General features: G+C 39.3%; 1 protein-coding gene across 1 annotated transcript in view; it reads left to right on the top strand.

Moving 5' to 3' along the window:
- cacna1bb (calcium channel, voltage-dependent, N type, alpha 1B subunit, b) overlaps window positions 1-15,103 on the top strand; it is a 154,526-nt gene that overhangs the window by 13,462 nt on the left and 125,961 nt on the right. The gene's annotated exons all lie outside the window — the stretch shown is intronic.

The following is a 15,103-nucleotide window of genomic DNA, read 5'->3' as shown; positions in this document are numbered from 1 at the left end:
AGTGTAGTGGAACCACCTCCTTACAGGCTCAGCGTTACCTTCAGGAGTCCAAATGTTATTCAACAAGTTGTACAAAAAGTTACATTTCTGAACAGTTGTTGCTTTGGCCTTGCAACTTCTGTCCTGGATTTTAACATTGTTGCTGTACTACACTATGGATATATCTTCTTTGTGACTTCCAACTGATTGTGAACAGATTGGGGAAGGCCTATTTTCTTATCGTGTTATTGTCTTTATGATGGGTGAGAATTGACTGGGCTCAGCTGAGATGTCCTGATAATCATAAGAAAGGGACCAAATCATTTGACAAAGCTCTTTGTTATAAACACGTTTTTTTACCCCCAAAGTGATGGATGAATCATCCTCATTATTTGATGCTATTCAGAAAATGTCAGACTCTTAAATAGTGCTCAGATAAGTACGAGACGACTTCTTAGTCATTGTTAGGCCTGTAAGTCAATTTATCAGAGGAGACATATTTTGTAGACTGATGCAGGATTTTTGGGGTCGATATTGGAGAGACAAAAAAATCAGATGTCGGCTCTCTTTTAGAAACTATGTTCAATCTGTAAACACATGCGTGTTAAACCTAAAATGTAATTATCGAACACGTGTGGAAAGGAAATATTCTCGGCTGGCTGATTTCCAGGCCGGACTCTGGTATTTTAATATCTTTCTGCTGAGCTTCACATTGTGAATATAATATGGCTATTTCAGAAAGTCAATAAACGCATATCAAAGTGCGATGTTTGAGAGGAACAGAACAAAGATTGCAAGGAGGCAGAGCCCATGAGTGTTTGAGGTTTTTAGAAAGAAAGAAAGAGATTCTTTCATGCATAATCATCGACTTTGAATGAAACAGTTCTTCTTGTTTTTTTAAGTCATAGATGTAAAATTGACAGCTCAAAGATGTTTTTTTCTCTTGTTTCTTTCACATGACACATTAGTAGGATGTGTTAATGCTCCGCTGCAATACCCACACAGTGGATGATTTCCTGTGTGGTTGAAGATGAAAGAAGGCGTTTTATAAATGTAAGACTGAGATCACACAGAGCCACGTTGCTTGGAGCTAAACACTGTATCTGTACTATGTGCATGTAGAAGGACAGCAGAAACCTGCAGAGCCAAAAGCAACACATTCTGCTTCACTTATAATTCAGCAGAGGTGCTATATCAGTTTTGTGCAGCATTTTATTTGCTTTAAGAACTCAAGAAGAGGAAGATATGTGTTAAAGAGCAAACAAATCTGTCCAAACTGTTACCTAATATTTAGATAAAACGCTTTTTGTTTCTGATGGAACGAATCGAATCTGTAATTAAATTGATGGATCGGTTCTCAGATTTTTAAAAGCACTTCCTTAATTAAAAGATATGTCAGGTTCAGATTACTTAATTCGTACCTGGAGGTAGATCTGGTTGAAGGGACAGAAACTTAATACAACACAGACTATACATGAACATACAAAGTGCAAATACACAGTACACAGGTTAAAGTGCTGAGGTGCATAAAGTGTGCAGGCTCCAATCAGGTTGAACTGCTCATAGTATTATTCTGTTAACAATGAGTAAAGGCCTGGTAGTGAAGAAAAGAGAGGATGTGATTCACTGTTAAAATGCATCAAGTTATATTTTAAATGCAAAGTGCTGTAGAAATGCACAGATTGAGTCATGGCTAGCTGAGAACAAGAAAAGTGACATAACAAATATCTTTTTTTTTTTACAGGAAAAATATCTTTGGTCTAAGCAGTGACATTAAGTACAAGATGATTACTAGTTAACACATTTCAAAAAGAGCATGCATCGTTTTGCAATGTATGTCTTCAAGCAAATAACACTATTTTTCCAGTCTATTTAGTGTCATCCCCGTTTTCCTAAAATACTGTAAAATATGAATCCTATATTGTGTATCGTATCATCTCGTGAGTAGAGTCTATTGTCACAGCAATGCCCAGCTCGAAGTGTGAGGAAATTAAGCCACCCCTCTGTTGCAGTTATACAGGAACAACACTTCGCTCAGTCTGGAGGGACTTGGGTTGGGAATCTTAGTGTCGCCACTTCAAGTCCCAGTGCAAACATCAGTATGGAAGTTGGTCTGGTCGCTGGAGAGGAGCCAGGTTACTTCCCGAGAACTATACTGACGTGAACCACAAAAAAAGACCGGACTGTTTTAGTATTAAATAAAGTATTTAGCATGTTAACTTTTTCTAAAACCAGCAATATGGACAAAGACAAACAAAGATTAGACCAAATATATATAAAACCAAACAGAAGTCCACTTTCAAAGTAGGGAGTATACAGAAATAGTTTCTTGATCTTTATGTCTCACTTGGTCCTTAAGAATTTCAGTTCTATTCCTTTGGGGTCATAAAGCATATTTTTTCTTGTTGCTCAAAACGTTTTCTCTCAGTTTAAGTTGAAACTTGCTTGCTCTACTTTTTAAGTCCTGGGCAGTGCTCTGGCAGCAGTGTTTTGCATGACACCCATTCACCCATTGACTTTTTAGGGAGTCCAGCTCTGAGGACGTTACAGCAGTCTCACCTGCTGGAGGTAAATGCATTGACTCGTTTTGCAGAGTCAGATCACTCTGAGCACCTTCAGAAGTAGCTCCTCCGTTTTGGCGACTAATTGCTGACACAGCTGGATACAAATTAAGCATGTATGTGTATGTGTTTGCCTGTGTCCTGTTGCCAAGCAACCACTGCGCGTCTCGGTGTGATGGGGAATTTCTGTAAGTGTGTGAGGTGCTCGATTTCTTCAGTGCCCTACGTGCTCCTACAAGATTGGGTCGGGTGGTGATCTGATTTAAAATCAATGAGATCAGCTCTCTGTGCGGTTTGGCTCACTGGATCAAAGTGTGAACTAAATCTGATCCTTGGAGAAACTGTCCTGACGGCTAAGCCAAAGTATCGGAAAAGAGATTTAACTGTGTCCGCAGACGCTCATGCTCTCTAAGTGATCTTAAGCGGCTCAAAACAGCCTTGGTATTAAAATCTCTTCTACTTTGTCGTCCCTAGATAGAAGAAGCACATTCAGTCATCCTAATAAGCAGTTGAATGACAAAGATGATGAAATGATAAGTTATTTATAGGAGCGTGGACGAGAGAGACAGGTAAGCCAGACACCAACAGATTAATGTCAAAACTATAGAGTTGGTTGTTATGGATTAAAGTGTGAATATTTAGTAAGAAATGTGTTTTAAAGTGTGCAGTTATCAATCACAAGTGACATGTAAGTGTTTTTATTCACCCTATGTGTCTAAAATCTAATTTAGGAAAAGCTCATAGGAGAAGTAAATTTAGTACTGCTAAGAGAGATGTAAAAAATATCCTCTTAAGTTTGATATTAGAACATCATCACTTCTGCACGTGTTATAATCATACATTACATAAGTCAATACTGAACCTTTTTCCTTTTCCAATTTGATTACACTCAGTATTAGTTCCCTGTCTTTTGTACAATTCCAGTGCCTAGTCCTTAGAATAATTATATCGATAAGGCCATCAGCGCCTAATGAAAGGATCTAAATGATAGTGTAGCTGGAGGCAAGGACAGACCTTTAATCTACCCTGATAAAGCATTAGGCCTCTAATAAGAGAATAAATCTGGCCTGGTTTCCAAAGACCTAATCAATAGAACACAGAGCCCTGATGAGGAGCCAGAGACGGCCAATCACACGCTGAGCACGGCAGAGTCCATGACATTCAAAGAGAGGGGGAGAAGTCTGCTCAGAAAACCAATTTCTTGTCTGGAGTGTTTAAAGCATTTGCCAGCAAGAAGCGTCAAGCTCACAGAAACCAGAGAATCATGACTCAGCTGTGGAAAATGAAAGAATGTAAATAATCTCAGAAAGAGGGGATTAATTGATACTCATAATTATTATTCTTAGGCTAAACTCAGTTAGAGTCCATTTGTACCCAGACGCTTTGTCCTCCCTTGAGGATCGTTTAAGGAATCATTAGCACAAAGAGAAAGAAATGTAGTCCCCTACATTTTGAAATGTAGTTATTGGGATTTGAAAACCATCTTTGGCTCTTGTTGAGCTTTGTCAAGTCTTAAGAAAAAATACTGTGGTATAAACTTGGACTTTCAGACTACAGACTGAAGCTATGAATAAGCTGAGGATAAGTTTTGGACAGTGTTTGGTATAGTATGTTTTGGAGTGGATAAGTGGATACCATTGATTGTACACACCTGTCTCTAAGAACTCATGCTGTGCAAATACTTCTTTGCATTGTGCAGCGGGGGTGCAACATGAAAACAGTGTTGCATAAGACAAAGCAATGAAGTTGACATTATCCATGAAAGGATGAAAAAAAAAAGTCAACATAGTCTCTAGTCAAAACGTTTAAAGGTTTAAAACAGGACTGCATAATTCATCAAATCTGAATGTTGATCTTGATTTTGTACTTCCCACGATCAGAGAAGGTGACACGGAAGTGGTGAAGAAAGCATGGTCTGCTCTAAGATGCTATGATGAGAGTATTTTCCTTTAAATCAGTGCTATGTGTAGTTTGATAGAATCTAATTCACTTAGTGGCGAACAGAATAGAATATGCAGCTGTTTGATTTTGTGCAGCGGTTGGATACAGTCTGTGGTCTAGCATCAACACAGGGAATAAATGTTACCACCACCTGCTGCTGGCTCACGTTGAATTCTCCTCATTATATCCTTCAGGGCTGGGAGGAGAACTGTAGATGAAGTCTGAGTGAAGAATGTATACGTTCACACATGGTGAAAGCAATTGTGGAGCTGCAGGATATATGTTTTTTTTCAATTATTAACAATAACAATTGTGCCTAAAATGCATACATAATGGTGATCCATAATCTTGATCTCAATTCTGATCAAAATATTTGTGATTATTAAATTACTCGTAGAGACTGTCACCTGTGAATGTGTGTCAGTAACATCTCGATGGTTTGTTGATCTCCATTTAATCCCCCATGCCTCTTGGCCTTTAATAACCCATCAGTTATTGACCACATCCTCAAATGGCCTTTTACTGCCTGTGGAAACTCTGCAGAAACCACAATCTCAGGCTCTGGGTCAAGTCACTGAGAATAATAATCCCTTTGTTAACCTCGGGGAACAAAAGCCAGGCGAGTTGGTTTTATATGTCTGTGAGTATGTTTGATTTACACGTCTCATCAGCGAGTGGACAGGGCGAGAGTCTGTGCTGGTGTAGACTTCAAAGTTGTGATGTCCTTTCATGTGCCTCTCAGGCAACGCGGCAAACACAATAGACGGCTTCAAAGTATAGACGCAGAGACTACAGAGGTCGGGTCACTTTAGCTTATGCTCGCACCCAGTAGCATGAATAAATGTTGCCTTTGAACGTGGGCCAACATGCTGCTGTCTGATCATGTCGGTCTGGCTGTCTGGCCTCATTGAGGTTAGGAGTGTGGCTGGGTTTGTGTGTGCTTATGGTTGTGCTGCACAGGTGAAGAGCCAGGGTTTATTGAATGTTATCATATTAACCTCAGTATTGAACCCTCTTACTGAAGCGTAATTTCTGTCTAATCTGCGTCTGTATATTTACCCTGTGCCTGCAGCATCCTTGACTCTACTGAATGAATGTTACTCCAACTCTCTGGTCCAGAATGAATTACTTCTGCAGCTATCTGGATGGATACAGACTATCAGTATTTGGTAATCTACCATCTTGCACTAAATTAAGGGTTTTACTTATTCTTAACATCTGTTGAATGGTAAATATAATATAACTGATGGATGGATGTTGTATCTGCTATGTGCCCATTTCTGTTTGCTAATGGAAAAGGACATTACTTTAATTGATTAAACTCCAAAATTACAGAATTGGACATGTTGTGATAAAACTCGGCCCTGATCAGCTGAGGTCAAATTTGAACTAATTTTCTCTTCTTCTTCATTCAGCTGCATCCTGAGTGCTTGTTGTCTTGTAGTAAAAAAAAAACAAAAAAACAAAAAGAATACAGTTTTAATTATCTTACACAACCAAATTTGTCCAGTTTGTGTTTATACATTTAATCCCTTTAGAAGGAAGTTTGCAGATTTAAAAACATGATTTATTTACATTCTTCTCACATTCTACCAATCAGGAGCGCCCCTCTCTATAAAGTTATTGATCCCTATCACAAAGTCTGTTGTACTGACAGACGTGTTCCGTGACCTGACAGCTGTGAGATTGTGATGCTTTTGGTAAATGAGCGTGTGGTTATTGTGTTCTTGGTACAGGTTGTTCTGCTAAATGTCTTGGAGGCCTGATCCCTTCAGAGAACACGGTGTGTTCTGTGAGGCTAGCTGAGTGCTGCTGATGCTGAGGCCATGTTGTCTTCATCAAGGCGCACTGAAACCAGCTCTGCTCCGTCTGTCTGCCACAAGAGCTCTGACGAGCTGCTGGGAACACAGTCAGCTTGTTCTCTTCCCGCTCACGCTCACACCGGGATGTGGCCAGGAATTCAAAATTAAAGTACCGTAAATTCCGGACTATAAGCCGCTACTTTTTTCTCACACTTCGAGCACTGCGGCTTCTACTCCGGTGCGGCTAATGCATGGATTTTTTATGGGGGACAATGAGCTTCTGCCGCAAAAACATTTGACTTCGTCACGTCGGATCTTAATAATCAGTCATTTTGCGCTTCATGCACGCACCCTCATCATGGAAAACACACGGAGAAATGCATATGATGTAGCTTTCAAGTTAAAGGCGATCGACCTGGCTGTCAAAGAAGCTAACAGAGCTGCTGCACGTTAAGATGACACTGACAGCGACAACAGAGACTGAGGAAGTGAGTAATGAAGTCATTCTGAGGCAGTGAATGGATGGACTTTTTCTTGTGAAATATATTACGGTCATCTTTTTCATCAGCCGTGTTACAGACACCGTCGGCTAGGCTTCGTATTGTAACGGTTCATGTTGTAAAGTCAGTAGTTGATAATGTGTTCATAATTCCGATTATGTGGAGAGTCAGTGAATGCACCAGCGAGAACGTGTTGAGTGGCTGTATGAGAGAACGCTGGGGGAGAGAGTTGGATTGTTACGGCAAGTTATGGTTTTGTTCTCCGCTGTAAACGGCGTGGTCACGGCCGACAGTGATCGGGTTATTAAAAGTTATTATTTGAACGCTCTCGTCGTCCTTTAACGTCCGTACGGACGCTACAGTATTTGCGGATGTTACCGGTAGCCTACGTCTGTGTAAATAGCTCTTGTTATAGCGTGGACACCTGCGGCTTATAATCAAGTGCGGCTTATATATGTACAAATACATTTATTTACTTATTTTTAGCCGGTGCGGCTTATATCCAGGTGCGCTCAATAGTACGGAATTTACGGTAGATTCAATGCCACCAACGGTTCTTTATGTAATAATATGTCATAGTCTTTTGAAATATTCCATTAATACTCTATTTACAGAGGTTAGAAAGTAAATTAAATTGTTTCACAATATTCTAGAGTTCAGGGTTATTTTCATAATATGTATTTTCTCTCCAAAACACCGGACATGCCAACAATAAGATTGATGCAGAAAAACGAGGAATAAATATAACAGCATTTCACATGAACGTTAAAGTGAAAAAGGAAGTCAACAGGTGATCCAGCTTCAATACTTCAGTCTCCTGCGATTTAAAAAAAACAACCTTTATGATATGTTACCTGAATATGGTGATATAATGGAACCGATACTTAGTTAAGTCCAGAGAAAGACATGTAATTGTATTTTTTTTTCACTACAATTAGAGGTATATGCTAATATTTGCCACGGTCGAGTCCAAGGTAGATCGCTGTAGGCCAAAAGTAAATTTGTAACAATACAAAAAGGTGATTTTAAGCCAATAAGACAGATTTCCTTTACTGTACCACTTCAATAAATGATTTGACAAAGACAGATTGGAAATATTTGACTGTAGAATTGGGATAAAACAAATTATGCCACAGAGTTGTTTTTTGTGGCCACTTGTCATTAGGTTATAATCAATGTCATACCTTGCCATCCAGCTGTTTAAATTTCAAACCAACATTTAATACAATTATTTAAAGTCAAACCCTTCTTTTAATGCTTTAAAGGGTAAAAGAGAGCTGACTGCTGATTTCTACAATCGTATTACCCCATACAAACACATCTCTAGTTTACAATTTAATCTATATACAACTCAGCCTCCAGCACTCCCTCACTTTTGTGAAGCATTATAGGAAATTATCTTCTTTTGTAGACAGAATTAACAAAACAAAAGCCTAATTTCCCCCAGCCCCCTTTCTGAGCCATTTTACACTGCCTAACTGGATCAATTTTCTCATGTCCCCCTTGGGGATTTGATCGTTAGTGTTCCCTACTCCCATTCGTCCATGTATCCCCTTGACATTCTGCTTCCTCTAATTCTTAAAGAAGCCATCAGCATTATTGGAACAGCCCTATTTTCTTTATTATGAACCAATAGCTTTCATCAGACTTTGTTACCCGTTCCTTAGAGGTGAACCCAACTTGACCCCTTCCAAATCAAAGCTTGAATCAAAGCATTAAAGAAAGGCTTTCTTTGAACACTGCATGAGGACAACTCTACTTAGGATCCCAAATGACACTATTATGCAGCTAGATATGCTAAAACACCTCAATATTTACTCTAGATTTGTCTAGGACCTTTCCACCTTATTGATTATGTTGATCTGCAAGAAAAGGGTATCCCTGATGAGGCAATCAACTTGTTTTCCACTTATTTATTCAACAGGAAGTTCTTTGTGTCCACTGATAAGGTCTCCACCTATGCTCCTTTAAATTGTGGGAGGCCTCAGGGGTCAATTCTTGTGCCCATCGTATTTTAATTATTAATGTTCTAGGCATGTGATCTGTTCATTTGGTTGTTTTATCATTGCTCCACCGATAAAAAAACAACTCTACTGATCTTATAAGCATGTTATCGCTCAGTTTAAAATACTCTGCCTGGCTATTAATCAACACTGACACATAGGACAAGGAGGTTGGTTTGACCTGAGACTGTACAACGTGGACCAAAACTTGTATCTCTATATTTTTTTCGCTGAATGGCGATCCTTGATATATATAAATATGTCTATATCTTGTTTGAAAAAATATATAAATATATCTTAAAAACTCAATATATCACCCAGCCCTAGTCTGACCTGCCACTTTTGCCAGAAAAATCGACTGTTACCTTTCAAGTACTTGCAATTGGTTATATATTCTCCAGGTCACGATGATGATATGTGACAATGCTCTTTACCATGCTGAAGTCATTATGCTACTGTTTGTGATCAGTTTAGATGTCTGTTCCAAGATTATACAGTGAAACCTGGACATGTAACGATACTAAGCAATATTATTCAAAATGGACGCAAATTTGATATAGACAGATATAAACCACAGTACCTGCAGCATACGCCCACTCTTGTTATATGTCAGGAGTTAAAGAAACGAGGCCTGCAGACAAGGCTGAAGAGAGAGATAAGATTTTGTGGTCAAGATTTCTTAGTTTTAAAGCAGAGTTAACTGGAAAATGATAAGAACAAAAACGGTGTGAAAATACTGTCAGAGATCAAAGAAAGACGCAAATAGCACAACAAACATGATTCAGCACTAAAAAACAATGCAAGCAAGCAAACCAAAACCAAAAACGTACCAATAACATACTCGGGGAAGTAGAAGTTTGAAACCTCACAAATGAGTTCAACCACCATCGAGATGACTCTGTCGTTGGTGTGCAGTGAATTAATGCAGATCAATGAATACTGCATATGACCCAACTTTTTTTTAAATCAAATTTAAAAGATAAAAACAGTTGGTATCTTGTAAAATCTTTTTGGCATTTGTGTTATTTAAAGACATTTTCCCTTTGTGTGCTATATGTATTTCTTGGATTTAGCGTTATTATTTTTAAGTCGCTACTGTACAACCTTAACATTTAAAAAGTATGACTTATATTTATAAAGAAAATCAGGGAAAAGGGATACTTTGCATTTCATTGTCCGAGAATCTAAATAAAATAATAATATTTTCATGAATTCTTTGAAAAAATGAGAAATAGTGAAATACTTATCCTGTACCAAATATCATGTTGTATGTCGAGTGGTGAGTCTATCGTTACATCCATAATGAAATCTTCAGCCCGAGGATATTGGTGAACTGCAGTCTGCAAATGGCTTTTACCTTTGCCCCTCCAGTTATGAACAAGGCCTGAAAGTTCAGTCCTCATTTTTGTCTATTAACTCTTGCGTGTCCCAGTCTGTGAAAATGTCTCTTAGTGTGACAGCTGAATGCCAATCACTTTTTTCAGCTCTGTGTTATTGTGCTTAATTCGTGTTCACAATTTTGATTGTGATTTTCTTCAACTATATTGGTATTTTTTTTATGTTTTGTGATTTTTTTGGAATTCACCGAGTACATTTTACCCACGTATTATTAACTCAAACTTTTATTGTGATTGTGATTTGACACTTGCCACATTAGAATTAGAATTAGCATGTTTGGACTTGACAGCTGAATTGACAAACTGACTAATAACAGCTAACGCCAACCAGCAGGCAAACCCCAGTGAATGAATATTTATGAGAACAGAAATACAGCGAGCCAAGGTGACTCAGTCTAACACTGTGGATGTAACAAATCCTGCTTGCATCTCTCTCTTTGCCATCAGACCTATTTATGCCTGCTGACTGAAATGGCTTCGAGCGTCAGGGCTTCAGATGCAGTGGCTCAACCAATAATCATAATGACATATTCCTGGCAAGACTGTCACACATTGCATCATCTGCTGAACTTGTAACGCACATCCCTTAAAAGCGAATGGCTCATACTGTAGAAGCTTTCGAAGAATAATGTGACTTCATTTTGCTGAGAGGGAACTTGGCAGTCACACAGACACACACATCATTTATAGATTTTTCTGACTAATTGTTTTGCACACATGCATTTTAAGTGAAGTATACACAAGCAAACAAACATGGCTAGACATGATGATGCAAAGAAAAAGAGAACATGAGTAAGCCTCACTCCCTTAAAAGCAATTATACAAACATTTACATTCATACACACAACTTTGCCTCCGCTGGCTCGGCTGCCAAACGTCCAGTCAGGCGTGACTGAAAGTGATGCTTGTCATTTCAGAGGATGAGGAAGTGCACTACAGCACAGCTGATGTGGCAGACTGGCAGGTTTCCCTCTTCACACATGACACGGTGTAGAGATGATTACAAACCAAGTGTTGTTTTCTGGCAACAATCAGAAATTTTAGCAGGTACTCCCACTGCGTTATGTAAGTAAGAGAGAAAGGAGAGGGTGACATTCAGGGATTTGTTTGTCCTACACTGACTCACAGAATGCTAATTAAAAAGATGTATAGCATTTATGGAGGACTATCAGCAACGCATCATTATTTTACTAAGTAATTATATATATTTGTTTGGTTTTAATGTTTCAGTTTAGGAAACGCCTGACATTTAATATTTGAACGTTCCTCCAGAGATGTTTTCAGCGTCTGTGTTTTGTTAACAAAACTTTAAAGGTATTTAGTTCTTTATAACATCAAATGATGACAATCACATTTAAAGAGAATCTTAAACCAAACGTTTGATCAGATCTCAAACACTACCCAACCATCAAGTCTGGATCACAGACTGTGTTCTTTTGCACTAATATTACAGAGGTGAGCGTGGTGGCTGGTGTTGTATGTTGGTGTGCGTCAGCATGAGCCCATTTCTCTGAGCTCTTTCAGCACGCCTAATGATCTGACTGGCTGTAGTGTCAACCACCACATCCTCCTTTCTATATTTCATCTTCTGACAGGCTGGGAAGTTCAAAGATTAGAAACTCCAAAAAAATCACGTAAATGTTGAAGATAAGTGAGTGAAGCTAATCCAGGGGGAGCTTAAAGTATCCATCCAGCATGGAGAGGGTCACCATTCAACCTTCATCTGGGTCAAGGAGGCTGACAGTTAATCACAGAGACCTTTGAATCCTCTAGCCTCCACTGAGCAGCACTGTGGAGAATGTGAGTGTTTACCCTGTTGAACATGTTGACTCTAAAAGAAAGCAAAGAGGACACGTAAGCCTGCAGGGTGTTCACAGGACTATAACCTGTGTCACTGGCCCACACACAATTTAGACACATTGTGCTGAATACTCTGTAAGTGTAAGAACAGTCACTGGAGAAGCTGCCCTCAGGTTCAGGATGAGGAGCCACAACGTGATGAAGCACTTTGATTTAGAGGTGAACTAACTTTTAGCTGTGAACAAAATAATGGATCTTAAAAAAGTAAAAATCTACTGCAGTCTTGCTTTCCCTCTGTGATCAGGACAAGAAGATGTATTCGAAGTTGGAGGTCATTAACCTCTCTTTGTTTAGTCAGCGCAAACCTTTGAAAAGTATTGTTTTTATTGTTTTAACCCTGTTAGTGTTTTACTTATGTTTTATGTTTGTGCTCATGTATGTACAGCACTTTGTCACAGCCATGGCTGTTTAAAAGCGCTTTATAAATAAAGTTGAGTTGAGTATCACATCCAGATAAATGAAACGGATGAAAGAGAACAATTTAATAAATAAGTTAATAAAGAAAATCTTTCAGCCTGAGAAAAAATTGTTTCGGTTGATGTGGTTGTGTTTTTTTATCCATCAATTTGTAACACTTTCTTCCCTCTGATGGTTTTTTCTCTTGTTTGCTTTGGCTTCTTCGTTAGTCAGTATTTGTCATGCCCATCTCGATGTATACCACCTTGCAATTAAGTTCTGTAATGAAGTTGGCAGAAGGGACTGGAGGCAGAATGTGTTCAGGAGGTTGTTTGGGAAAAGAGACAACATGATTAAGTCCCACCAACAACCAAAAGGAAAGCAACAGATCATTGACTTCGAATTACATAAAGGTGTGTCTTATCACTTTTGTCTCCTAGGGGTGCTGTACTGCAATGTGGGTGAAAACCGTCAGAATTTAGCTTCCATTAGCATCATATTTGAAATGCTGAGCCTGCAGAAGGCCAAGGTGCATGCAGGCCCAAAGACTTCAGACCGTGCATGGAAAAATATACACGGTTAAAAATACGATAAACAAACCTTTTAAAATGAATCTATAAAGGTTTAATACAGATTTTACCTCGTTTTTCAAACACATTTTACTTTTTTTTCGTCTTGTGTGGTCGAAGGGTTCTGAAATCATCCTTTTAAAATTTTAAAGGACAAAACAAGAAATGATGTGCAAACTTGATATATTTTGTTTTTAATAAGTTAAAGAGATTTTTTAAAGATAATTTTATCCCCTGGTTACTCATCGTGGCCCACCAGCAACAAGTAGCATGGTTTTCTCTGTTTTGGTGAGACCTTTGATTGCAGTCTGTCAAAGTAGCTAGAACAGTGTATGATACATATCACTTTAATATTTTTTATTCAAGCTGTTCCTAATGTAAGGAAACTGAAATGTGAATGTTGAATTATTTGAGTCTTACTCCAGTCATCTGCTGGCGTCCCCCATCTTATTCTCTCCACCTGCAAGTGCACCAGCTGCACCACATAATGAGTCCCACTCGCTCGTACTGCTGGTGTAATGGATGGATTGGCTCCTCTTGTTTTCTTCTGAGTCATGACACAAGCCCTGAAAGGGTGGGAAAGTAGCTTTTTGTGGTGTCCCCTCCTGTTCCCGAACATCTGCATAATGGAGTGAATAATGGCATCTCCTCCTCATTGCCTGCTTCTTCTGGCCAAGTGGAGGGCATGGGGAGTTCTGTTTGCACGGTGCATGGATTCGGTGAATGCATTCCTCCTCCACTATTTCTTCTCCTCTGTCTCATTAGATCTAGCAGGAGGATGCTACCACTGCTGCTGCGCTCAAGCACCCACCGTCTCCTTCCCTCCTCCTCCTCTCCACTTCGTCTCCCGTCCGTCTTGCCTCGGTGGAGAGGTGCTTTATTTGTTTGTCCTTCCTCCCCGGCCCCCTTGTAAGCTCTCTCACTTTGAAATAACTGATGGGTGAGACAGAGCGGTGTGGAGCACAACTGAGAGTAGTGAAATTGAGATGAATAAGAGTGGCTGAGATCAAAGGGCTAAATATGAACCAACACAATGACCCGTCCACATAACCTCATGTACTGTACTTCCTTCTTTGCTAAAGATGCTGCATTTTAGTGCTAGTGTGCATCCTTACTGCTTTTGTTTTCAATTTCCTTCATCTCTGCATCACCGTACGAGTCTCAAGTGAGCTTGCTTTTCACATAAGGTATATTACACTACACAGTATGCCACATATGGTATGCCCCCCCCCCCCCCCTCCATATTTCAATTTTTCTGACATCAACTTCAAAAGATTTTTTTTTTTTAATGCGCTCATTTTACTGTCATCCAGCAGTGAGCTTTAGCGACCTTTCACACTTTCTCTGCACTCCTGAACATTTCCCATCATAATCTGGATGGGGTGCACGTACAAATGCAAACAGAATAATTTTCTTGAATATATCCGACTTTTCACTACCTGTCACCTGGCAAAATGTAGCTGGGGTGAGCTGATGTTTGAACGCAGCAGGTAATAGTCTGGTACATTTGCTCTAAGTAAGTGGGCGGGGGGGATGTTTTTGAGTTTTGCTGCTTTATACTCTCATGCTCCCTTAGTTGTCAGTTTATTGTTTTCCACTGCTGTGTTCCTCTGAGAATATTTATTTCTGCGAAAGTTGTGAGAGCTTGTCTGACACGTATAATATCATGTTGAGGTAAGTGAAAGCGAAGTTCCTGAAAGGGTGCGAAAAGGCTCCTACACGACCAACTCTAAAAACTCACCAATAAACCAAATCAACATATTTTATTGGTGCACAATAAAAAGAAACATGTCTTGCTTTTGGAAAAACAATATCTGTGTGATTTACGACCATGCAGTTGCACTCTGAGACCCTCGATGGGAGCCCAAGAGCCGAAATTCCTACATAATGTTGCTTGAAATATTCACAGAGCTAATCAACAGAGGGCTTGGTACACCTGTATAGTTAGAGATCTGTTGAGTGTAAAGACCGTCTTTGCCACGACTACGCTCCTGTGCTCCTTCCTGTGGTTGCTTGTTATGCTCTTGAACTATTGATCCTTTCCACTAGAGTTTATTGATAGGATAACCAGCATGTGCATCTTCTGAAGAAACCT

This window comes from Symphodus melops (genome assembly GCF_947650265.1).
Source record: "Symphodus melops genome assembly, chromosome: 16".
NCBI lineage: Eukaryota > Metazoa > Chordata > Actinopteri > Labriformes > Labridae > Symphodus > Symphodus melops.
Note: the sequence above shows the minus strand (reverse complement) of the source record. Positions and strands in the feature narration are given on the sequence as shown.